This window comes from Portunus trituberculatus, chromosome 46 (assembly GCF_017591435.1).
Source record: "Portunus trituberculatus isolate SZX2019 chromosome 46, ASM1759143v1, whole genome shotgun sequence".
In the NCBI taxonomy this organism is placed as follows: Eukaryota; Metazoa; Arthropoda; class Malacostraca; order Decapoda; family Portunidae; genus Portunus; species Portunus trituberculatus.
Window position 1 is genome coordinate 21,374,155 of NC_059300.1, and position 27,612 is coordinate 21,401,766.

General features: G+C 38.7%; 1 protein-coding gene and 1 non-coding gene across 4 annotated transcripts in view; both read left to right on the forward strand.

Moving 5' to 3' along the window:
- Window positions 1-27,612, forward strand: part of LOC123519922 — a 193,105-nt gene that overhangs the window by 155,621 nt on the left and 9,872 nt on the right. The window lies entirely within an intron of this gene.
- Trnav-aac lies at window positions 22,165-22,242 on the forward strand. Its single transcript has one exon. It is a non-coding gene; the product is annotated as a tRNA-Val (tRNA).

Sequence of the window (27,612 nt, forward strand, 5' to 3'; positions counted from 1 at the left end):
GTTAACATGGCTGTGATTGCTGCACTACAGCACTTCGATGTGGATAACATTCCTTCCCAGAATGGTACTGTAATATTTCATAATTCATTGTTCCTAATCAATACCAATCTCATTACCCATTAATCTTCATTTTTTTTTCGAGAAACACGTGCCACTGTTAATGGAGCTATAGAGGTGAAGTTAACCTTTACTGAATTGAATCCCAAGCGCCTCAAACACGAAGAACAGCACACGAACTTCATTTGGTAAACTGAACAACACATCAATGGAAGTAACCTCTCAGTTACTATGTATTTTGTTTTCAGGAATGCTTACTTGACAACTGTCACCTCTTGTACTAGCAGTGGTGAAGCTGTAGAGTTGTTGCACTTTCTTATCTTTCAGATATGCTTATGAAGTCTGCTTTTTCTCCTTCACGTCTAAAGCTACAGCCTATGGAGAGAGAGAGAGAGAGAGAGAGAGAGAGAGAGAGAGAGAGAGAGAGAGAGAGAGGGGGAGGGGAGGGGCAGAGACAAAAAAAAAAGAGAAAGAAACCAGGCTTCGCTCAATAGAACTGCTTTCCAAATGTTTTATACATATTATGACAAATTCATACCAGCTCTAATTTCTTTTATTATTCTCATATGGACATCGCGTTAGCGATCAGAGACTACAGGAGGTAAGTCACTTATCCCTTTTTGCTCCACCTCGTTCAGCCCAGTCCAGCCCTGCCTCCGCCCTTCTCGCCCCTCCCTCACATTTGTTTCCCTCTTGACATACAGACACTGCAACCTTTCCTTTCCCGGAACTGTTCATATGTGTAATCTTATCTTCTTTTCCTTTTGTATTTACAGAAAACTTGTCTTTTGTTAACTCTCCTACCATCCACCAGTACTTTCGTCATATCATTCACCTGTACTCAGCTCAGACACACAGACACAGCGCTCCTCTACCTGTCTCATTCATAGATAACTGTGTTAAGGGACCTGATGTACACATATTCTTGATAGTCAATTCCTGGACAAATAGTCACGTCCCAGAGTCTTGCCTAACCTTCTCGATATCAAGGGTATGAGAGAGAGAGAGAGAGAGAGAGAGAGAGAGAGAGAGAGAGAGAGAGAGAGAGAGAGAGAGAGAGGGAGTGGGGGGTTGGGTGGATCTTCCTGGGTAGCGCTGTTGCATCACGGGATCATCACAGTACCTTCTTTTTCCCTCTCGGCATGTCCAGCACACTGAAAAATAATACTGCGTTTAATCACTTGATACAGATATGATGACAAGACGGCTAAGTAGTAAATCGCATGTTTGTGTCGAGCTGTATTGACGAGACGTGCGGATTGAAACTGACGGTAATGTGGCTCATGGAATATTACGCCATGCAGGCTGTCTCTATTATTTTAGTTCATCGACTTTATTCGTAGTCTTTTCCTTTCTTTTTTGTTTATGTATGTACAAAATAGACAGACAGACATACTGCAGACAGACAGACAGACATACATACATACAGACAGACAGACAGACAGAACACAGAATGGCAAAAAGATAGGCAAAGATCCTTAAGCTAAAACACACACACACACACACACACACACACACACACACACACACACACACACACACACACACACACCGCGTAGTGTAGTGGTTAGCACGCTCGACTCACAATCGAGAGGGCCGGGTTCGAGTCCCGGGAAGCGGCGAGGCAAATGGGCAAGCCTCTTAATGTGTGGCCCCTGTTCACTTAGCAGTAAATAGGTACGGGATGTAACTCGAGGGGTTGTGGCCTCGCTTACCCGGTGTGTGGAGTGTGTTGTGGTCTCAGTCCTACCCGAAGATCGGTCTATGAACTCTGAGCTCGCTCCGTAATGGGAAGACTGGCTGGATGACCAGCAGGCGACCGAGGAGGTGAAAATCACACACACACACACACACACACACACACACACACACACACACACACACACACACACATAATGACAGATAGATACCGAGAAGAACGTTTAGACGCACCCAAAAAGAAGAGTTAAACTTCCAAAAGGACAAGAAAGCAGCTTTGGTAATAAGTCAGTGGTGGCAGGTGGAAAGAGAGAGAGAGAGAGAGAGAGAGAGAGAGAGAGAGAGAGAGAGAGAGAGAGAGAGAGAGAGAGAGAGAGAATGGGGGGGATAGGTTAACAAGGGTCCCCCACACCCATCCCCCGGCAGGCGTGATTACTGCGAAGCCGTCGGGTCGCCGGGATGGGCGTCCGGGACGGTGTGGCGTGGGTGGGAAGTGAGAGTAGTGTCGCGGGCGGAAGGGTGGGATGCAGGACAGACGTGACACAACTTGGACCAGTTTTTCACGTGCAGGGAAAACACTCACCGTTGCTGGCGGGAGGGTGAGAAAGGAAAGGTGCGTGAGAGTTGCTCTGGAATACAAGAGATGGAATTACCTTGGAAATGTTCACGTGGATGCAAATTAGCCAGTGTGGAGGTTACCTGTTTAACCATAACGTACCTTATTAGCGTGAAGGAGAGGACCGTTCAACACTCGATCCCGTCTGTTCACCCATCTCTCTTGCCGAAGCTGTCCTTGAAATAAAGGAAGCGATGTCTGTTGTATTAAAAATCATACCTGGAATTTTATAAGGAAAGGAATGAGGCCATGTTCTATTGCTGATTGTTTTTTTTTATGCAAAAGGAACAACTCTCTCTCTCTCTCTCTCTCTCTCTCTCTCTCTCTCTCTCTCTCTCTCTCTCTCTCTCTCTCTCTCTCTCTCTCTCTTTCTTTCTCTTTCTTTCTTTCTTTCTTTCTTTCTTTCTCTCTCTCTTCTCTCTCTCTCTCTCTCTCTCTCTCTCTCTCTCTCTCTCTCTCTCTCTCTCTCTCTCTCTCTCTCTCTCTCTCTCTCTCTGTGTGTGTCTGTGTGTGTTATATGAATGCTGCAAGTACCGGTGTGGACACAATGTCTTGTTTGACATCTGCGTAGGAAAGAAGCATCAAGCAGTCAGGCCCAGCTTTGTCGATCATTTGCAGGGTTGTTTTTAGTCTTTCATGGCTGCCACATTCTTTTCTTCACATTATAAAGCGTGTTACATGGAAGAATACATCTCTGAGCCTTCACTGTTTCTTCTCTCTCTTCTTTGTTGTTACAAAGACCAAGTTTTTATTCCCTCTTTGCCCGCGCACCGCCGTGCTTATTATGGGGCAACATTTCCTTCCTATTAAAAATAAGATATGCAGATGTGTATTCCATCACTGCGCTCATATTTACTTCATGTGCTATTCACCCACTAGACTACTCACGCGTAAAGTGCAATATAATCCCTCACACATCGCTATAAGGGAGCCACAAAGAGAGCAAATGTTGTGTACACGAAGTGTCTCTTAGGAACATTCGAGTCTCTTCGGGATCAGCAAGTCTCGTGCTTATTTACGAGGAGAGACAATCGTTACACTTGGAACATGAACTGTGGAACAATTGCTTAACCTGAAGCAGGGTAGCCGTTAGTATTGAAATAATATTTCTGTCTACTGATAACCAACTAACTGCAACATACTGGTAACATCAAGCTGATGTTGAATTATTTAAGACATTTTGCGTAAGCTAAACTTGGGTGTGTCCGCGAAGCATCAGTGACTAATCCTTGGCGTCTCCCTTATTATTCAGATCTAATTAAATCCGCATTGTTTTAATACCGGATTGTAAACTTGATAATCAAATAGTTCTAAAGGCTAACGATTTGCTTGATCTCCTCAAATGAAAAACAATATTGACACCGCTGGTCAAAACTTCAGGGAGCAATCTTTAAACCACTGATTTTTATAGAAACAAATACGTTCATGTCTCATGGCAAAATAAATAAATAAATAAAAGGGTACATACTAATTATTCACCTTGTTTTTGTCATCATCACCACCATTATCATCATCATCATCATCATCATCATCATCATCATCATCATCATTATGATAAACGTCATCTTTTATCACTATCATCAGCAGCTCTGTCTTATGTGTCTCTGTTTCCACTGAGGAGCCGCCTTAGCAAAGGACGGCCGCAGTAAAAATGCTTTCAGGATATTCATCCCAAACCTAAGTCATGCCAAGGTGCGCCTCCCTTCTCCCGCACGCTGTGGTCCATGTCATCGCTCACTGAAAGAGTTCCTCCTCTCGTACTTCTGTTGCACATCACAACACAACAAAACGTTTTCAACCTTAAAGAAATGTTGGAATATTCATTGAGAGAGAGAGAGAGAGAGAGAGAGAGAGAGAGAGAGAGAGAGAGAGAGAGATTACTCTTTAGAAAAATGAAGATTGCTTTACCAAAACAGCTTTCTTCTCTCACCGTCTTCCATGTTTCTCCGCTACCCACGCCTTCCCCCCCTCAACCCTTTCCTGCCAGACACGCGACAGTCTCACTTTCCATCCTGTCTTCCGTCTCACCCCACTTCCTTTTCCACTCCACCAACGCTCTCGTCACACACACTCGAATACAAGAGCCGCAGCCTCATCCCGTTCCCTGTCTCTCTCCCGCCTCTTCTCTCACAGCCTTCCCTCTTTCTTTCTCTCCTCCCCTCTTGTTCCAGCTCACCGTTTTCTTCTTTATGGTTTTCACACGCTTCTATTACCTCTCCTTTGGTTCATCTCTTCATCCTCGTCAGTTATCCCTTCGCACGTCCTAGTCTGTCTCTCTATGTATTGCACCATCAATATATTTGCCCCTTTGACCCTCGTGAGTACAGCAAACTTCCCGTGATTCAAGAGGCACGCTGTCTGGACTTGATTTTCAAATGTATATACGCTGATTTTTTGTTCTAGTACTTTCTCTCTCTCTCTCTCTCTCTCTCTCTCTCTCTCTCTCTCTCTCTCTCTCTCCTCTCCTCTCCTCTCCTCTCTCTCCTCTCCTCTCCTCTCCTCTCTCTCCTCTCTCTCCTCTCTCTCTCTCTCTCTCTCTCTCTCTCTCTCTCTCTCTGGTCCTTCATCTCTGAGAACCCCAAGACAGTGTTCTCCTGAGTAATGACATTAGTTTTCATTTTTATATTGAGTTACCGTAGTCAAACTTTCTTCCCGGCAACTCAACCCTGTGTATATTTTGTGTTCCGTTCGTTAATGTAGTAGTGCGTGGTTTGAGATGTACTCCATTCCACGTGTCCCTATTGTTACCGGAATGTTTGTCCCTAAATTTTCAAGCACTGTCTTTTATTCCCTGCATTTAGTGTCTTGCTGATACTGTGACTTGTATCGTTCATCTTTCTTAAAAAATGTCCACAGCCTTTTAGCTCTCCAGTAGAACGTTGCTTTGTCATATATTTCTTTCTCGTCCTATCATTGCTACAATTTTATTTCTCTCTCTAGTGCTGCAGGAACTCTCACCTACGCTTTTGTGTCAAACGCTGCTGAAATAAAGGCAAATACTAAATCTTATTATCGAGCTGCATATCTGATATCTACTGATGGGTCAGAGTCCGGTTGGGGACGCTGCCCTGGAATCCCTTCCTTGATTATGTATTGTAATGTCCCTTGGAACAGTTTTTTTTTTCTATATCTGTCTACCACAGTGCAGATACAGTAGCCTTCTAGACTTAACTACAAGTATATAGCTGTCATCTGCTTTAGTTGTATTGACCTTTTAGAGTAATTATTTCATCTGTCTGGCTTTATGAATGCACATTTGTTTGAGTGACCTTAAACTGTAGGCAGCCTTGTTCTTCAACTTTGGTGAGCAGGTTTTGACTAACTAATGAAGCAACAAAAGAAGCACCAGGAAAAACAGAAGACCTGATCGTCACGTGTATGTACTTACCTGTGTACCAGTATAACTGAGGTGCCCATATGGAGTTGAAAGAGTCAGCTGAAAGCAGAGGATCTTGAAACCTCCCTCTTGAAAGCGTTAAATTCATAGGGAGGTAGAAATACAGAAGCTGGCAAAGATTTCCAGAGTTTAGCAGAAAAAGAAATGAATGATTGAGAATACTGCTTAACTCTTGTATCACGGTTGTGGACGAATGGAAGTAAGAGAAAGAAGAAAGTTCAGTTAGAATTCCTATAATTGTTCAGCCGGTCACAGAGGAGTGAAGACAAGGACCGCAGTCTTGGCGCTAGATGATTATCGCTGAACAAGATCACTAACAACGAGGACCTTGTAAAGTGTTTGTTTTGTGGATGTTGACATACCTAGAAGTGAGACACGTTTTGGCCTGTGTCAGTATTTCCTGCGATATGAAAAGTGTTGGTCGTGGTGAGACACGCCACACACCAATAAAAGACACCAGTAAAGGAGAGGCGTGGATCAAGGAAGCTTCGATGTTGAGGAATTACCGCCAGTGTTTGATGCAAAATAACTGCCGAATTCATCAAACAAATTGGCAAATCTCTTTACGTCTGTGAGTAATTACATTGATGACAAAAATTATGTCAACGATAATAATTATAACTATTATAATAGCGACGATAATGATGATGGTAGTAGTAAGGATGGAAATGTTGGAAATGATAACTATATTACTACCACTACTACTACTATTACTACTACTACTACTACTACTTAGCTGTTACTACTTCTTTACTGTTACCACTACTTTTACTACTACTACTGGTACTTCTACTACTACTACTACTACTACTACTACTACTACTACTACTACTACTACTACTACTACTACTACTACCTATTATTATTATTTATTTATTATTATTATTAGTATCATTATTATTATTATTATTATTATTATTATTATTATTATTATTATTATTATTATTATTATTATTATTATTATTATTATTATTATTATTATTATTATTATTATTACTATTATTGTCATTATTATTATTGTCATTATTATTATTATCATTATTATTATCATTATTATTATTATTATTATTATTATTATTATTATTATTATTATTATTATTATTATTATTGTTATCATCATCATCATCATTGTTATTATCATTATTGTTTCATGAAGACGCTGATTCTTTTTTTTTTTTTTTTTACTATAAACTTATTACACTGCGCGTCTCTTTATCTTGCGCCACACAATCCTGAGGCGTCCGAAGGGTCGATGGAGCCTCTGCCACACAAGTTTCCGTGGCAGGGTACTTATATCGGAAGTCCCCCAGGCGAATTTCCCCAACGAACATTCCACCCGCAAGATTTTCAGGATTTTCCCTCAGAGTAATATCCCCCGTAATGAATAATGTAATACCATGTTGTGTGGTAGGAGTGGTGGGGGGGGAAGGAAACTTATGTAGCGAATTATTTTGGGCGAAATCTTTATGGAAGGATCTTCGTGGGTGGAATTTGCGGGGAATCGGAGGAGTGTGGCGCAGAACATTACCAGCATTGTAAGTGAAAAATAGTCTACATGTACATTTGAGTGTTTGTACCAGTGCTACTCCAAGGAAGTGTTTTCTGCTCGACATATCAAGAAGTGTTGGGCGGACGCCAGTGCAGTAAAGTAGTTAAGGTGAACAGGTTCATTCAAAGGTAGCCCGCCAGTAGTTCAAGTCACAGAAAGGTTGCTTGACATCATCAGACATGAACCGATCTTTCATCTGTCTTGATGCTTCAAAACTGTCCGGTCATGTACCCTTTACGTGTTTACTGAATGGTTTTAAAAAGTGGAAGCTGAAGGACAGTCTGACATTTATAGTGATATCAGCGTTCGATCATTAATTAAGAATTTAATGCGTTACGTTGCGCCCACACAGTCGGGTCTTATACTTTAAGAGATGTGGTGGCGTTTCTCGTTTCTGTTTTGTTCATTTGTTATCCTTCGCAGTGCACTCAAGTGTCAGAAAACATTCAAATTTACAAGAAAACTTTTTCCCTTAATCTCCAAGTTCACTGCAGTGGTCTTAATAGGTATTGTCTTCCCTCACGTGGGTCCACTTAAAAGACACACATTGAAAAGAGTGTTAGGAGTGGAGGAGGTGCCATAGCACTGAGTCACAGTGACGTCCTTTCATCTGGTTTCATTATTCTCCACAAATTTTAGTTGATAAGAAAATAATGAAATAAAAAAGTCGGAAGAACACAAACAATGTAACGAACTGAGCGTTCTAACACGGAGCCAACCAATAAAGGAGCGAAAGAAAAGAAACAGAAATATCTGCGCCACTCTAAGCACTCAGGCCGTCTGTTGCAAGCGGCGACTAAAGCCTACATTCACAAACCCTTCGTTTCCTCATAAAGATCACTTCTCGGAGCCAGAGACAACTTATTGCTATCTCATGAAATTTTCGTACTGGTGATGCAGAACCCCTTTACTAAAAATCACGAAAACACTCTTCAAATTCCTAATCGCTCTCAGTACAGCCTGTTAAAAACTATCGGAACCAAGCCCTGAAAAATTCAAGTAAGAATGAGAGGCTAAAACTGCTGTGCTTGATCCTCGTGTGTCCCCTTTTATCCCTCCGTTTCTGTCCCCTACAAGGCCAGTGCTTTAAGCCGTTTAGTCGCATTGATGGAAGGCTCGTACCCTGATCGCGTGGCACCTGAATGTGAAGAGCGAGGACATCCAGAGACAGTTCAGGCCTTCAGATCTATCAAGCGCACTTAAGGCCACCGCGCGTCACAGACAGTCTAGCTCTTCCTCTGCTTAGTGCTGCTGCTCCGGGTATGAGGAGGCGCCGGCTGATCAAATTGTTGGAAATCTGTGCGATCTGTATCCTTCTTGTGCCGAAATGGTAATTGGAAAATTCTCTCTCTCTCTCTCTCTCTCTCTCTCTCTCTCTCTCTCTCTCTCTCTCTCTCTCTCTCTCTCTGAAAGAATCGGTCTATCAATCAGTAAGTCAGTCAATGTGTCAGTCTATTTATCTATCTATCTATTTATCTACCTATCTATCTATCTATTTATGTAATCTATGTCAAGCTGTCTGTCTGTCTGTCTGTCTACCAATTTGTATATATTTTATCTGTACAGTTTCATAGTTTGTTAATTTAGAAAGACAATACAGTGTCTTTTATTTGCTTTTATATCATATCCATTTCTCTGCGCTGTACGCTATTCATTTATCGCGTTCACCTATTACAGCGAACACATTGGCTCTCTTTAAATGGAGTGCTGTTTTTTATTATCTTTTTTTCAATATTGTTTATTTTTTATCCTTTTCTGCGATGAGTGTCCAGCGACGTGCAATAGTTGACGTGATCGACGCCACTCATCTACTCAGTCAGTCAGTCAATCAGTCGGTCAGTCATTTTGGAATCCTTCACTTCTTCCTCCCCCTTTTTCTCTTCCTTCACTTTCTATCCATCTTTTCATCCTCCTTTATCCTCTTCTTCCTTATCCTCCCCTTCCTTTTCTGTTTTTTTCCTCTCTTTCTTTCTTCTTCATTTCAGTAAATGACTAATGATAAGAATGTCACAATTCAAGATGAAGATTGCATTTTCAGTTTTCTAAAAGTTTTCTTCCTTTTTCATTCCATTTCTCTAGTTTTCTTTGTTTTTCTTCTTTGCTTCCTTTCCTTTTTTTCTTTCTCCTTTTCGTTTCTCTCCTTTTCATAAATCTTACCTTTCTTCTTTTTCTTTTCTTTTCTTTTTTTTTTATCTATAATAGCAAGCTTGATCCCCACCACCACCACCACCATCACCATCACCCCACCTTCCCCACCACCACCACCACCACCATCACCCCACCTTCCCCACCACCACCACCACCACCACCATCACCCCACCTTCCCCACCACCACCACCACCACCATCACCCCACCTTCCCCACCACCACCACCACCACCACCATCACCCCACCTTCCCCACCACCACCACCACCATCACCCCACCTTCCCCACCACCACCACCACCACCATCACCCCACCTTCAATTTCATCTCATCCGCATCAACCATCACACACACACACACAAAAAAAATAAATAAAAATAAATAAATAAATAAATAAAATAAATAAAAATCAATCAATCAATCAATAAATAAATCAAATATAATAAAATGAATAATTGAATAAATAAATAATAAAAAAGAGCAAAAAAAAAGAAAATCTCGACTTGTGATGTTTCGTAATGATGATATAAACGCCCACGTAGTTTCCCAGAGTCGTGCTGCATTTCATCATCACCACCCTTCCTCCCTTCCCTCCATCCCTCAATCCCTCCTCCTCCCTCCCTCCCTCCTTCCCTCCCTCCCTCCCTCCCTTCCTTCCTTCCTTCCTTCCTTCCTTCCTTCCTTCCATCCATCCCTCCTCCTCCCTCCCTCCCTCCCTCCCTCCCTCCCTCCCTCCCTCCCTTCCTCCCTTCCTTTCTTCCTTCCTTCCTTCCTTTATAGGGAGGCGGTGGTGTAGTGAATAATAAGGTGGTGAGCGGGGGATCGGGCAGACGTCCACGCGAAGGTTCGAATCCCACCACGTACAGCCTTAAACACTTTGCCATTTGTCGAGTGGTTTAAAGTTACCTACATGTCACCATGATACCCAGGTTCTAGGTGGTTACACCCATGATGAGCTTGGGCGATGATATGGGCCCTAATATGGGTACCACTATAAATAAAATTGCCTGCGCCACTAATAATGGGCGGAAGCTGAACAGCGCTTCCCATACACTCTTCAAGTGTGCCTACAGGCGCTATAGGCCTTAACGGAAAAAAAAAATAGTAAAAAAATAAAATCCCCTGCTTTCCTTCCCTCAACACTCCAAGCATCACAATCACTACCATCACCACTACACAAACCACTGATCCTCCTCCTGTTCATTACTCACCACTCTTAACTCATCTTCCCTTCCTTCTCCCTCTTGTCCAGCTCTTCTTCCTACACCTATTCTTTTCATTCTTTATTTTTTTTCTCTCTATTGCTGTCGTCGTCGTTGTTGTTGTTGTTTCCTTCTTGCTCTTGGTTTTTGTGGTTGTTGTTCTTGTTCTGTTTTTTTTTTTTTCATCTGGAATGAAAACTCTCTCTCTCTCTCTCTCTCTCTCTCTCTCTCTCTCTCTCTCTCTCTCTCTCTCTCTCTCTCTCCTCCCAGCATAACTCGTTGCTTCCCTAACACTAATAGTACTTTTCTCCATTCTTTAAGATCTTCCCTAGCCTGTTTGGAGATAGCGATTCCTATCATCATTTACTCCTTCCACTTTTTTTTTCAATGACAATGTGTGTGTGTGTGTGTGTGTGTGTGTGTGTGTGTGTGTGTGTGTGTGTGTGTGTGTGTGTGTGTGTGTGTGTGCATACACATAGTCATACAGGCATATATATATATATATATATATATATATATATATATATATATATATATATATATATATATATATATATATATATATATATATATATTTTGAAAATCACTCAAATATACTGAAAATGTAAATATGGAGAACTCAACACAAAGAGTCTCGTTAGAAACATGAAACGCGTAATATGAAGGGAAAAGAGAACGAGTGTCAGGCTTAATTTTACCCTGGGTTACTATTGCAGAATCATATATACCGTATGATTTGAAATCTCATTGCATTGTTAGACTGGTGACTATTAATTTCTTTTAATTGGACCGGATTTGTGTTCTTTTTCCTTGCATTTCACCACATGTGTGGAGGAAACGACAATTATTTCATATTTATATATATATATATATATATATATATATATATATATATATATATATATATATATATATATATATATATATATATATATTGCTGTTTCTTTACTAATATTGCTGCTGCTGCTGCTGCTATTGCTGCTGCTCATTCTGCTGCTGCTGCTGCTGCAACAACAACAACAACCACTACTACTACTACTACTACTACTACTACTACCACTACTACTGCTACTGCTGCTGCTGCTGCTGCTGCTGCTGCTGCTACACCACCACTGCCACTACTGCTACTGCTACTGCTACTGCCACCACTACTGCTGCCACTGCACCTGCTGCTGCTGCTGCTGCTGCTGCTGCTGCTACTGCTGCAACAACCACACCACCACTGCACTGCTGCTGCTGCTGCCACTGCTGCTGCTGCTGCTGCTGCCACTGCTGCACTGCTGCTGCTGCTGCTGCTACTGCTGCTGCTACTACTGCTACTGCTACCACTGCTGCTGCTGCTGCTGCTGCTGCTACTGCTGCTGCTACTACTAATAATAATAATAATAATATTAATGATAATAATAATAATATTATTAATAATAATAATGATAATAATAATAATAATAATGATAATAATAATGGTGGTGGTGATGATGGTGATGATGATGATGGTGATGATGATGACGATGATGATGATGATGATGATGATGATACAACCACCACCACCAGCAGTATCGTAACTCTAAATAATGAGGTGGTCGCTTCACCGGTGAGCGCAGGTATTACTAAATACAGCACGCAGTACACGTGTGTTGTCATTGGCTTGGCTCGTGTGAACGGTTCTCTCCTTTGGCTTCACAGTATTCAGTACACTGTTTTGTTTATCATGAAGTTCGGTGTAACACAAAATGAAATAAATTGTCAGAAATATGTTCAGTCTTTTTCATTATCATGAAATGTTAGACATTTTTACTAATACTTTTACAATCGCAAAATATTATGTCAAGTTTTACACCAGTTTTTCCTTTATGTAATCCAGTAAATCCTTTATTTCTTTTTATTGTTTTTGGTATTACTGTTACTTTTAGTTATTATATTGTTTTCTCTGTTGTTATTATGTATCAATGTTTGTTTTCGTTTAACGTCTGTATCCTGAGGCGGGAACCGAAATAAATATTAGGAGGCAGGAAATGGGTTTCCGTCCTGTGATGCATCGCACATTAGTGCCGTGGAAGTCTATGTCCCTTCAAGAGGATGTTCTCACTCTGGAAGCGTCAAGTTTAGCAAGGAAACACAGAGAGAGCTGTTATATAACGTGATCGGCCTCGTAGACAGGTGTGTGTTTATGCCTATGCTACTCACGTCGTGCACCGCACCGCCTTAAACCCTCGCTGTTGATCAAACAATGCAATTACAAGCACATCACTATTTTGCTTTCAAGTTATTGTTGTCGATTGTTTCCTTTTCTTTTAAGAGAGCCACTGGACAAGAGCATCCAAAATTTAAGTAAAAAAAAAAAAAAAAAAATGGATCATGAGCATTCTTCGTTCACCTCGATGCTGGTGTGTTGCTAAACTTACCTGCTCGAACTCTGTAAACCTTTGTGTGACTGTGCTTCGGATGTAACTGTATCATGTGATGATGAAATCCTAATCTCATGCGTTGCGCAGGAAGGCAATATAATTGGTTCCTTTGAGGCCAGGAGGTCCAGTGGAGGAGAGGAAAGATTAATGTTGCCAGTAAATGAAACAAGAAATTCAAACCTGTCATGCATCCTAGTGTATCGAAAATTGGTCCTACAGTAATGATGGGAGTGTTCAGTGTTGAAAATCAATAACAGATTCATGAAGGCAACACTACAGCGATGTGGGTTGTGTTCACATTGCGGAATATTACTTAGATAGAAATCTTTAATCATGATAGGAGTGGCAAACCAACATGCCAGTGCAAGGAAATGCCGTAGTGAGGTCATATTTTTCTATTCAGTCATGCATTAGAACTCAAATTGCAGAGCTTCAACGTGAAGTGAACAATATACACTTTGTTGCACGTTACCCGCCAGTGTACATCCTTGCACTGCGAGACCGATTATTACTATTGTAGAATTTTCATAGAGAATTTTCACATTGAAAATCTTCCCTTATCAAAGAAAATATTCTTTTTTAATAAAGAATTTATTAAAAAATATGTTTCAATACTGAAACATAAAATTACAATAAAAGAAAAGAACTAAGTCAACAAAGGCTGCATTACTGTCACTCAGCACATTGACTATACCTGATTACTTATTAGACGCTGTAATGATGAAAGATGTATCCAGGCCACTACTTCTATATGGTGTTGGTAGTGTGCAACGCGCTATAAATCAATAGAGTTTGTTGCTGTCATGCTGTAAGCTGTACTCGTAATCCTTTTCTGATCAATAAATGTGCAAGGAATTAATTCCGAAATTTAAGTTTTCATATTGCATGAGGTCTCGGGTCATTCAAAAGTAATTTAGTGTCTTAGAATTTAATGGTGATTCAGTGTGGGCTAATTCATCATCAGGTTACAGTAAATCAATGTTATTCTTTTCCTTCTGGAGAAGTACGAATTTCTTACAATTGAATTCACACACACACACACACACACACACACACACACACACACACACACACCGCGTAGTGTAGTAGTTAGCACGCTCGACTCACAATCGAGAGGGCCAGGTTCGTGTCCCGGGAAGCGACGAGGCAAATGGGCAAGCCTCTTAATGTGTGGCCTTTTTCACCTACCAGTAAAGAGGTACGGGATGTAACTCGAGGGGTTGTGGCCTCGCTTTCCCGGTGTGTGGAGTGTGTTGTGGTCTCAGTCCTACCCGAAGATCGGTCTATGAGTTCTGAGCTCGCTCCGTAATGGGGAAGACTGGCTGGGTGACCAGCAGACGACCGAGGTGAATTACAAACACACACACACACACACACACACACACACACACACACACACTCCTCCTCCTCCTCCTCCTCCTCCTCGTCCACCTCCATAATTCTTTCTGGTCGACTACAGATATATTCTTGAGGACGGCAGCGATTTGACCCAATGCTTTATGTTGTTTGTGTCTTTGTGGCGGTGTGTGTGTGGTGGGTAAGGGGAGAGACAAGTCTTTTGCAGTGATACTCTTTTGTGAAGCTTTGTCTAGTTGAGTGGATCGTGCTTGTTATTTCCCACCTAGAATTTTCTTTTTCCTTTCTTTTCTCGGTAGAATTAGACGTATAATTCTTCGTGAATTCCACACTGCTGGGGGAAAAGATTGCTTGTCATGTCTCTGCGTGGAAGATTTTATATATCATGCTTTCAGGACGCTTATTCTCAAGTGTGATTGTTTGGCTTACCTCACTCAAAGTCCATGATTGTTACCTTTGTGACCGCCGGTGTGGATGTGTCGTTCATATTAGGGATCGATATGTGGTAGTGTTATATGTAATGCCATAAAAGTGATTGCTCGTGCTACTCTACTCTCAGAACGATGAAGAACGGCAAGGAATCGGGAATCTTAATGATCTTTAGCTTTCTTTTTCTTTCTTTTCTTTTTTATCCTCTTTTCACCCCTGCCCATCGTATTTTATATTCAGAATTTTTTTTTATCCCAGTATTTTTGCAGTATGTGCTATCGGTCATTCACCACTCCGTAATGATTGTTTTATCTTGAAGTTTGATCTCTATACCGTGAAAACACCAGACACATAGACACACACACAAGAGAATTGCTTACATTCTAGTGATGGACTGGTGTGTTTGTAGAGAAAACTGTGTGTCCGGTGTGTTGGTAGCTGAGGCAACTTACACCTCATATGTGTGGGTGTTGTGTCTGCTATATCAGTGTGTTAGTGTCTATTTGTGTGTATCATGATATTGCTCTGAAATAACTTTTGTAATAGTTTTTAAGTTGTAAATCCTTTAGGGAGCTTATTCAAGTTGTAGAGAAACTAGGAAAGGACTGACATAACCTGATGTGCTGTGTCTAGGCAATATTGTGTGTATCCAAAGTAAGAATTAATGATGCCTTTGTGCTAAGTTGCGATGTCCATGGCTGCCGGACAGATACAGGGTGATGGATTATTATGATCTCGTATGTGAACATGCATGAGGTGGTGGTGGTGGTGGTGTGTGTGTGTGTGTGTGTGTGTGTGTGTGTGTGTGTGTGTGTGTGTGTGTGTGTGTGTGTGTGTTATTCACTGCGGTCGTCTAGTGGTCACCCACCCAGTCAGCCTTTCCTCTACGGAAAGAGCTCAGACCTCATACTGACCGATCTTCGAGTAAGACTGAGACCACATCACACACACACACACACACACACACCGGGAAAGCGAGACCACAACCCCTCGAGTTACATCCCGTACCTATTTACTGCTAGGTGAATAGAGGCTACACGTTAAGAGGCTTGCCCATTTGCCTTGTCGCTCCCGGAACTCGAACCCGGGCACTTTCGGTTGTGTGTGTGTGTGTGTGTGTGTGTGTGTGTGTGTGTGTGTGTGTGTGTGTGTGTGTGTGTGTGTGTGTGTGTGTGTGTGTCTGTGTGTGTGTTTCGGTAGATGTGGTCAGTATCTAGGTTATTGATGTGCTGGGGATGTTTATGTTTGGTTTGGGATTCAAGCGTGACCGTGTTCGTGCTTCACTGGTCTTCATGGCATGGTGGATGGAGGTAATTGTGTATAGATTTGCTTTTGATATCCTTTCGTCGTAACTGTGCGGAGAGAGGAGAGACGGAGGATCGTGTTTATATTTGTAAAGAGCGGGAAGCTGGCGAGAAACACTCCCGAGGAATCTCATTCAGGAAGATGTTTTCATGAGATTATCTCTTGTTGAACATATAATGGTTTGTCTGACAGCCAGACCTTCACGGGACTGGCAACTAGGTGGGGCTTCTTTTAAATCTTTCTACTGCTCCCATATATAAAAAAGCCAAGGATCACTACAGACTGGGTACGTTTCTTTGCACACGTTATTGACTGATAATAGGAGAAACATAGAGAAAGCCTTGCGTGTGACGAGAGTGATGTTTTGTCTTGGAGTGTTGTTTTATCTTGGTTTGTTTGTGGTTGTCTAAGCGATGATGCATTATGTGAAGTATGTCATGAATTATGTGTGTGAATTTATTGCGGTAGAACAATGGTAGCCCGCAGCTAGAGGATTATTTGAAGCAGTCTGAAAAATATTGATCTTTCTCTGGCATTCGTGTATTCGTGGGCTTGAAGACCAAGGTCATTATTCGCATTATACTTATACTTTATGGGCTTCGTTATGGTATGTCAGGAAATTTTACCATAAAGTTTACAGCATTTGGTCATTGGCATTGTTTGGAGTGGAGGATGTATGTAGTTAATCACTGTGAGACAAGGTGTGTGTGTGTGTGTGTGTGTGTGTGTGTGTGTGTGTGTGTGTGTGTGTGTGTGTGTGTGTGTGTGTGACATTAACAAGAACCCCTGCCTTGTCTCGTGATATGCAGTTATATTGTTCTTGTATATTATATTTTTACTTGGGATTAATGAAGTATCGTGGATGTGACTTTAACTTATTTTTCCATTACTCTCCCTGTATGTTACCACGCCACTGCATGCGTCGCATCCGCGCCCCACTCTTCCCATCCCCGGGCCTTGAGATAGTCAAGCTCAGAGTTGTATGTACATAAGACACTGGTACATGTCTGACAAATTCTGTGCTTGAAATACTGCGCTGGTCCTGTGTCAAGGTTATTGTGACTTGATGTGTTAGCCAATTATTCATGTGTCGTAGCTGCTGTTGTATCTCCGCTGTGTGCAGGTGCTGAAAGGCGCTGTGTCTCACCACCACCAAAGTTTTGTATTTGTTGTTTGAAGGTGGAGTGGCTTTATATACTTTGTTCTGCTATGTTCGCGATAAAATTAATTATCAATGCTGAGTTACTTGCAGTTATTGAACTAATGTTACTGCTGCTGCTGCTGCTACTGCTGCTGCTGCTGCTGGTGTTGCTGCTGGTGGTGTTACTGCTGTTGGTGTTGCTGCTGCTGGTGTTACTGCTGCTGGTGGTGCTGCTGCTACTGCTCTTGCTGCTGCTGCTGCTACTGCTGCTGCTGTTGCTGTTGCTGCTACTTTTACTACTACTACTGCTACTTTTACTACTACTATTACTACCACCACTACTACCACTACTACTACTACTACTACTACTACTACTACTACTACTGCTACTACTACTACTACTACTACTACTACTACTACTACTACTACTACTACTACTACTACTACCGCTACTACTACTACTACCGCTACTACTCATGATACTGCTTATTCCACTACAACAACAATAACTACTACTACTACTACTACTACTAATACTACTACTAATAATAATAATTTTCTGTAACTATAGAGACAAACACATTCGCCGCGTATATTGAACAACTATTGATTGATGAAATAACGTAAAGGTGCAATGACATGTCGGGAATTGATATGAGAAGACGCAAGAGAATAAATGTTAGCAATTCAGGCGTGAAGAATACAGTGTACACATCATGATATTGACTGCAATGGAGGAAGGGGCGAGAATCGTCTTATGGTCGTATATCAAGCCCCAGGTATATGTTTGCATACGTAATATTTAATGTGTGGTTGTTATATATACAGCGCCACATTGTAATCTCCACGTGACTCACGGCAGTAGTCACGTCTCGGCGCGGAGTGGCAACCTCCAGCAGACCATGTGTCTAGTGAACGTGATTATTTCCGTGTCTAAAGGAGGTTATGGCAGTGGTGATGCATCGCGGTGGTGTGAAGGAGGCGAGACAACTCCAGGCATATTAGAGAGACACAAGCACCCAGGGAGTCTTGTGGTGTGGTGTATATGTTATTGTTTGTACTCTTATGCATATATCGAAGGTATTTTTTCTTTGTCTTTTTTCATGGAAGTTATGGGATTGTTTTTCTGATCTTTTTATCTCGTGGTAGTTACTGAATTTTAATTATTCACGCTTTGTTCCTGTATCAGCTGTTATCCGTCGAAACTTTATAATGCACACAAACTGTGGCCAGTGAACAATCTAATCTAAGCTATCTACTAAGCGTTTCAGAGAGTTTGAGGGCACGTTTTTCTAGAATAACTTTGTAAGGAACACGCATATCATTATGAAATTTTGCCACAGTGTACTTGACACCCTCCCCGAATATCCCAATGTGTCAAGAATCGTCAACAGTATATAATAATGGCACTTCTCCCTATAAAAACAGGAGAAAGTCACTTATCCCTCACGAAGAAACGGACAAGTTGTGAGAAATGGTGACGTAGTACTATCTGTGACGTAGTAACAAGCTCCACCCACATAGTCCCTCCCCCTGCTCCTTCCCTCCTCTCTTCCATCCCCTCCCCATTCTTCGCTCCTTCCTCTCCTCCCTCCCTTCCCTCCCCTCTCTCTCTCTCTCTCTCTCTCTCTCTCTCTCTCTCTCTCTCTCTCACCATTTCTCACCACTTGTCCGTTTTTTCGTGAGGGAAAAGTGACTTTCTCCTATTTTTATAGGGAGAAGTGCCATTACTATATATTGTTTACGATTCATGACACATTGGGATATTAGGGGAGGGTGTCAAATACACTGTGGCAAAATTTCATAATAATATGCGTGTTCCTTACAAAGTTATTCTAGAAAAAACGTGCCCTCAAACTCTCTGAAACGCTTAGTAGTCTGTACCAACATGTGTAATAAATACAACAGGTGTCGACGATTTTGCTAATTCAGAATTTCCTTTAAGGCTGTTATTTCGTTTTATCAAACCTTTATGTCGAAATTATCTATTTTCGCTAAGATGGATATTCTCCGTGTCTTTTATACAAACTGTGGTAATTGATACTCGTGATCAACCACTTATGTTATTCTCCACACTTAGATGACTCTCTCCCTCATTCAAATTTTCTATATACAGCAATTTTGATCCTTTATAAAGACTACTACATGTACACCAAAAAGGTAGTTACCAAACTAGAAGACTAAGACTCAACTAAAGGATGAATCATCGAACAAGCTTCGAAGAGTCGGTATTGCCGCTTGTCGAATCTGTATCAGTGTGATTCCAAACAAAGAATTCAACCCACGAGGAATTAGGCGAACTTTAACCGCCATAATGGAGAAATTCACTAATTCCACATACAGTGACTAATTGTTCTTCTCAGGTTTCAAAACATTAATTGTGTTACGGAGCCACCGCAGTCAAGCATAACAATCTTCCCTTTTGATGCTGAGCCGTCTGAACCCAGTACTCACGTTATTGACTGCAGGGCCACATAAGTCTGTACCATGCCTTACCTTTCCCACACGTAACAGAGTAATGGGAGTCCTCGAGGTGCCTCCTTGTCAGTGCCACTATAGTGTTCACTGTGCGGCAATCAAGAACTGTCACTATACATCGGATAGAAATAAAAAGTATTCCTTGAGTCTTTAGCTGTGCCTCGTATATGAGCATCACTTTACGAGTAGACTAGTATGATTTTTACTACGAGGGAAAGGTTTCTTCCCACCTCTCTCCACTTTGCTGGCTGCTTATCTTCTCTTCCCTTTTAGTTTTTTTGTCTGTCTTTTTTTTTCGTTTTAGTCATTGTTTTCTTACTGTTATTTATTATTTTATTAATTAAATTTACTTATTTATGTACTCAGTTTATTCTGTTTTAATAACATCCGCTATATGTTTGGCCCAAGGGGTGTCCTTTGTGGCCTACATATGCGATAGGTACAAAATCTTACACTCAGCAGTTACTTTACACTCACAACACCTACACGGCCTCGACTACCGCCTCCTGTGCTCCCCCACGCATCTGCCGCGCCGCTTACTCACTCCTCTCGCCAGAACAACTCGTCTCTAAACAACTATTTTCCAGCGATGGTTGGTGCCGCGGACAGGAGGGAAATTATTCACCGCGGTGCTGGGACTGGAGCCGCTCTGAAAGTTTAATCCAGTCATTATTCGTGCATTTCCCAGGCGGCTGTAAGGACAAGTGAAGAGGCAAGGAAAGGTATCACCTGTCTGTGGTTTTCCGCACCCCTTTTTCTTTTCCCCTCACAGACCATCGTGTAATTTGGTTGATGTAATAGCTTCGTGTTCCTCAAATGGTGGAGGAATGGCTGTTCATTTTCAGAGGTTATGGAGGAGCGGTAACAATGCAGCACAGCGTCTCACGAAGCATACATTTCCGTCTCCTGCAACCTTTACATTCACGCATTCATCTGGCTGATCGTTTCGTCGCCAGCATGTGATGAGCCGCGACTTTGCATAGTAATTTAATTTTGCATCGTCACAGCATAATTAAGAAGTATGAATTAGCTTAATAAAACGCTGGACGAACTAACCCGCGCGTAATAATCATATAAAATGCTACGAGTCGTGTTTCCAGCTGTTGAATTCGCCTGAAAATCACGACTTGCACCAAACGGAAAATCAGGAAGAACAGGGAAGGATGCTGTTGGGAGCCAGATCCAGATTCTTTCTTTTTATATTCTTTTTCCTTTCCTTGCTGACGAGTTCTGCAGCAGACCACCTTTCTCAATTCCTCCTCCTTGTGATTGTAGGTCTTCCATAGAGAAGTATTAGGACATCTCTTGGAATCAAGTTAATATTTATTTTTGCGACGACTTTCATAGACCCTTTACCGTAATGTACAGCTGTGCAGGAGTATTTTTTTCTCTTTTCTTTTTCGATCCATCAACCTGCCTGTCTACTTTAGCGTGAGGGGAATACCATAGGATGGGACAAGCAGCTTCAGTCAAGTAAATGACCGTATTCCAACTGGCCGTGGAATGCGTATTGCCTTCTTTATTCACAAAAGGAATTAACCGAATAAAATTAAATGTTCTGAGCTGCCTAATAATAATCCCGCTCAAATGTTTGAAATACCAAATTTGCCACTTTAGCTTTAAAAACGTCTAATCAAACAGAATGTTTAACATAGCGAATGTGTGTGTGTGTGTGTGTGTGTGTGTGTGTGTGTGTGTGTGTGTGTGTGTGTGTGTGTGTGCGCGCGTGTGCGCTTTTTATTTTTTTTTAAGCAAGTATAATATGAGTGTTATCAATATGATTTTTCTTTGTGAAGAGTTTGCACTTGGTGAATATTTCATGTCTCTAGACCAAGGCAGTGCGTCATTTCACTCTGCAAACAGTGTTTCATTTTTGTCTCATTCACGAATTTGAAACGTTTGCTGAAAACATTTGCGTAGACGCAAGGACACAAGTGGAACTAAGTTTAACAAAATTATATCTCATAAGCAAATGTATACCTCTAAAAAAGGTAAAAAGAAAAGATTAAGAAAAATTGATTCAAACAACTGTGACCTCGGCTAGACCATTCCCCCTGCTACACCCTGCCTGTGCTTCCCTCACCCCGCCGCCTCGTCCCGCCTTAGAAAACACGGCCGCCACACCCAGGGACGCTGTTCTTCTGCCTTTGTATCTGTCCTCTGAGTCGCTGCAGGGACGCGGAAGGCCGTTGTCCTCTTCCTCTTAGAAAATCTGAGGAGCAAAGAAAAGTTAGCTGGGTTGATCGTGGTATGATTTTTAGAACTTTGAGTTTTACTGGGAAATTTACAATTTTCCTCTTGGCATGAGTGATGCTACGCTGTGTGTGGCTTGTCTGCAAGGATAGAGCAGTGGTGGTGATGGTGGTCCGGAACAAACCCACACACACTCACCGCGTAGTGTAGTGGTTAGCACGCTCGATTAACAATCGAGAGGGTCCGGGTTCGAGTCCCGGAAGCGGCGAGGCAAATGGGCAAACCTCTTAATGTGTAGCCCCTGTTCACCTAGCAGTAAATAGGCACGGGATGTAACTCGAGGGGTTGTGGCCTCGCTTTCCCGGTGTGTGGAGTGTGGTGTGGTCTTAGTCCTACCCGAAAATCGGTCTTTGAGCTCTGAGCTCGCTCCGTAATGGGAAAGACTGGCTGGATGACCAGTAGACGACCGTGGTGGTGAATTACACACACACACACACACACACACACACACACACACACACACACACACACACCGCGTAGTCAAAGACGATATAAGAAAAAGACTGGAAAGTTCATCATACAACATAAGAAAAAACGAAGCCAAAGCGTTGCCAAATACCACCAGAATAGCGCCATCTATTGCCTGAGACAGACACTAATTTTGAGTTCCCAGATTTGCTAGGATGGCCAACTAATAGTTACCAGTTTGTGTATTATGATCCATTATTTCCTAAAATGGCACACATAAGTTTAACATATATAAACTTTGTGTAACATTTATATCATACAAGGTGTTTCCTTATTTTTGGGAAATACTTAGGGTATTATATCAGTAGGCCTATAGAAATATGATTACACTAACAGAAGTAAATAAAAAAAATGATTACACTAACAAGTAAGTTCAATGTATATACAATTCACACACACACACACACACACACACGCACACTCTCTCTCTCTCTCTCTCTCTCTCTCTCTCTCTCTCTCTCTCTCTCTCTCTCTCTCTCTCTCTCTCTCTCTCTCTTGTGTATACAGTATACACATATAATATTTGTATCACATTATATTGTATATCACAATGTTGGAAAGGAAAACATCTAATATGGTTTCTTTCTAAACTTTATTGCCACAGCAAATATTTTACTGAAACAACAATTCAATATAGAAGCACAATAATAGGCTACCAGCACAAATGACGCACATGCACAAGTAACTTTGCAAGAACAGAAGCATACTTAAACAAGCAGGAATTGTTTTAAACTTATGTCACTTAGTGCAACATATAAAAATATCAAGCAAAAAAAATTATAACATAAATAACTACATGCTTAAATATAGGCTACCAGCACAAATAAACTAACTAACTTTGCAAGCACAAACAAAACACATGCACAAACAACAATGCAAACACAAAAAAAAATATATGTAGTACAAGCACAAGGACAATGTACATTACTGAAGAAGTAAATAGAATTTACAAGCCAAAATATATATATATATATATATATATATATATATATATATATATATATATATATATATATATATATATATATATATATATATATATATATATATATATATATATATATATATATATATATATATATATATATATATATATATATATATATATATATATATATATATATATATATATATATATATATATATATATATATATATATATATATATATATATATATATATATATATATATATATATATATATATATATATATATATATATATATATATATATATATATATATATATATATATATATATATATATATATATATATATATATATATATATATATATATATATATATATATATATATATATATATATATATATATATATATATATATATATATATATATATATATATATATATATATATATATATATATATATATATATATATATATATATATATATATATATATATATATATATATATATATATATATATATATATATATATATATATATATATATATATATATATATATATATATATATATATATATATATATATATATATATATATATATATATATATATATATATATATATATATATATATATATATATATATATATATATATATATATATATATATATATATATATATATATATATATATATATATATATATATATATATATATATATATATATATATATATATATATATATATATATATATATATATATATATATATATATATATATATATATATATATATATATATATATATATATATATATATATATATATATATATATATATATATATATATATATATATATATATATATATATATATATATATATATATATATATATATATATATATATATATATATATATATATATATATATATATATATATATATATATATATATATATATATATATATATATATATATATATATATATATATATATATATATATATATATATATATATATATATATATATATATATATATATATATATATATATATATATATATATATATATATATATATATATATATATATATATATATATATATATATATATATATATATATATATATATATATATATATATATATATATATATATATATATATATATATATATATATATATATATATATATATATATATATATATATATATATATATATATATATATATATATATATATATATATATATATATATATATATATATATATATATATATATATATATATATATATATATATATATATATATATATATATATATATATATATATATATATATATATATATATATATATATATATATATATATATATATATATATATATATATATATATATATATATATATATATATATATATATATATATATATATATATATATATATATATATATATATATATATATATATATATATATATATATATATATATATATATATATATATATATATATATATATATATATATATATATATATATATATATATATATATATATATACACCATAAACTATTGTTATACTATACTGTATTGTACACTGCAGTGCAGTACTGAATATTGAAATATGGCACATTATTCCCCAAAATGTTTCAGATGTCAATAAACTAAATAGCACAAGTATACTTACCAAATTCATCATCCACACTATCAATCATAGCTCCAAAATCAATGGATGATTTGCTGGGGTTATCATCCTCCAAGACCACATCTAAGAAGCACCAAACATTTAAGTACATAAGCACAATTAGACATACAGATTAATATCACATGGGAAATTTACAGCACAGTATTTCCTTAAATATATGTACAGCACATTATAGAGTATTTCTTCATAGAACTTTACATAAAGTTACTTTATAACCAAATTTCATACATCTTTAACAATAATTGAAACATTGAAAATGGGAAGTATATTTATATTACCCCATAAATGACATACATTTACTATACAGGATAAGGATAAAATCCTTGCACAAATACTGCATACTATTATACATTTACCTGTAGAAATGTCAGCAGTGTTCTCAGCCTCGTTCTCAAACTCAGGCTCATATTGTAGAGCAGGAGTGTCTGAAATAATGTTATAATACTTTATTTTTTGTTGTTTCAATGTGATGAACATGATTTGCAAGAAAAATAATGTTAGGCATATTGTGGCATATTTTTTTGGTTGTAAACACACTTATTAATCAACTGGGAAATTGATGAAATTGGAATTGCTATTGATTAAAATGGAAAAGTCAAGGGGCACTAGTGCATATGCATGTTCCTCATGAAAATTATCATAGCTACTGTATAACAATAGTACATTTATGCATATATATATATATATATATATATATATATATATATATATATATATATATATATATATATATATATATATATATGTGTGTGTGTGTGTGTGTGTGTGTGTGTGTGTGTGTGTGTGTGTGTGTGTGTGTGCATCTATTCTATTTTTCAATAGTGATTACATATACAGCAAAGAAATACTAAATATATTATAATTTAAACAGATTCACATAGTTGTGATGTATAGTACAGTACTTAAGCACAAATGAACCATAATCGTACAACATTTCTTACCTGGCAGGTTTTGGTCTGGATAGGCATTATGTAGGAGTTTGGTCGAGGTTAAATAGTTCGAGGAAGAGAAATGGTAGCTGCAGACCCTATACCTATACCTATACCAACCGCACGTTCATTAGAAACTAGGCTATTATCAGCATGGATTTCAATACAGTAGCTGGAAATTGACTAAAAATTGTCTTGTATAGTTTAACTGAGCGCCTTAACAGTTATCAACACACAACAAATTAACTTACCTTTCATTATGCTTAGGAAATCGGTGGTATGAAAGTTGTGGATGGGTCCTCTTGCTTCTGTGGCACACGACACATGGATAATTAGACATTAGACTGTGTCTGTAATGTTGAGAATCAAAGTCATCCAGAACGTTCATAACAATATGCGAGACGAATATGTGCAAGTAGTTCTCTTTACAACGGAACATAATATTGTGTCATAATGGATATCTACCATATCATTATAGCCTATTCAGAGTTACTGATTTATTAGAAGATTGTAGTTTTATAGTAGTGTTATACCGCGTAGTTACATATGTCAAATATATTACTTTTTAACGAAATTTATTTCCAAGCGAATTGGATAGAACACCTATTTAATCGTTCATAAAATATTCCAATAATAATCATTACAAAGAACAATATCAACACATTTATAATTATATTTTGTACAATAATACATAAACTGTAGTTATTCATTTATTTTTACATTGTGCCTCCCGTTTTCACTATGCGACAGTAACGTCACCTCGTGGCTGAGTAATGCAACTATATCAGAGTTGGCAATTAGCTTTTTCTTCACATAATTTTGGAGCTTTCCTCTCTGTCTCTTCTCTACTCTGTGGCGTAGTGTAGTGGTTAGCACGCTCGATTCACAATCGAGAGGGCCGGGTTCGAATCCCGGTAGGCGGCGAGGCAAATGGGCAAGTCTCTTAATGTGTGGCCCCTGTTCACCTAGCAGTAAATAGGTACGGGATGTAACTCGAGGGGTTGTGGCCTCGCTTTCCCTGTGTGTGGAGTGTATTGTGGTCTCAGTCCAACCCGAAGATCGGTCTATGAGCTCTGAGCTCGCTCCGTTATGGGGAAGACTGGCTGGGTGACCAGCAGACGACCGAGGTGAGGTGAATCACACACACAGTCGCTGGTGATAATGATAAGTAAAATGAACACCTATGCCCTTAAATTCAACCGCAGAGGTAATTGACATGTAAATTGCACGTGACATGACACTCTGTGCATCCATCACCTCCTCGAGGCCAGAAGGTGCTGCGTAACATTTCTACCTGCAAGTCTCCGTTTTATTACGAGATGAAGAGGATGTTTCATGGTGAAGTGATGGGAAGCTCTCTCTCTCTCTCTCTCTCTCTCTCTCTCTCTCTCTCTCTCTCTCTCTCTCTCTCTCTCATTTCGGCGAAGTATTGTAGATTTCAACATTGCTGAATAGCCTGTAGTATTAAACAGCGGTAGTTTTGTGGTATTATAATATATACTGTGTCAACTACTGGCCACTTGACTAGTGACCCCAAGGTCTTC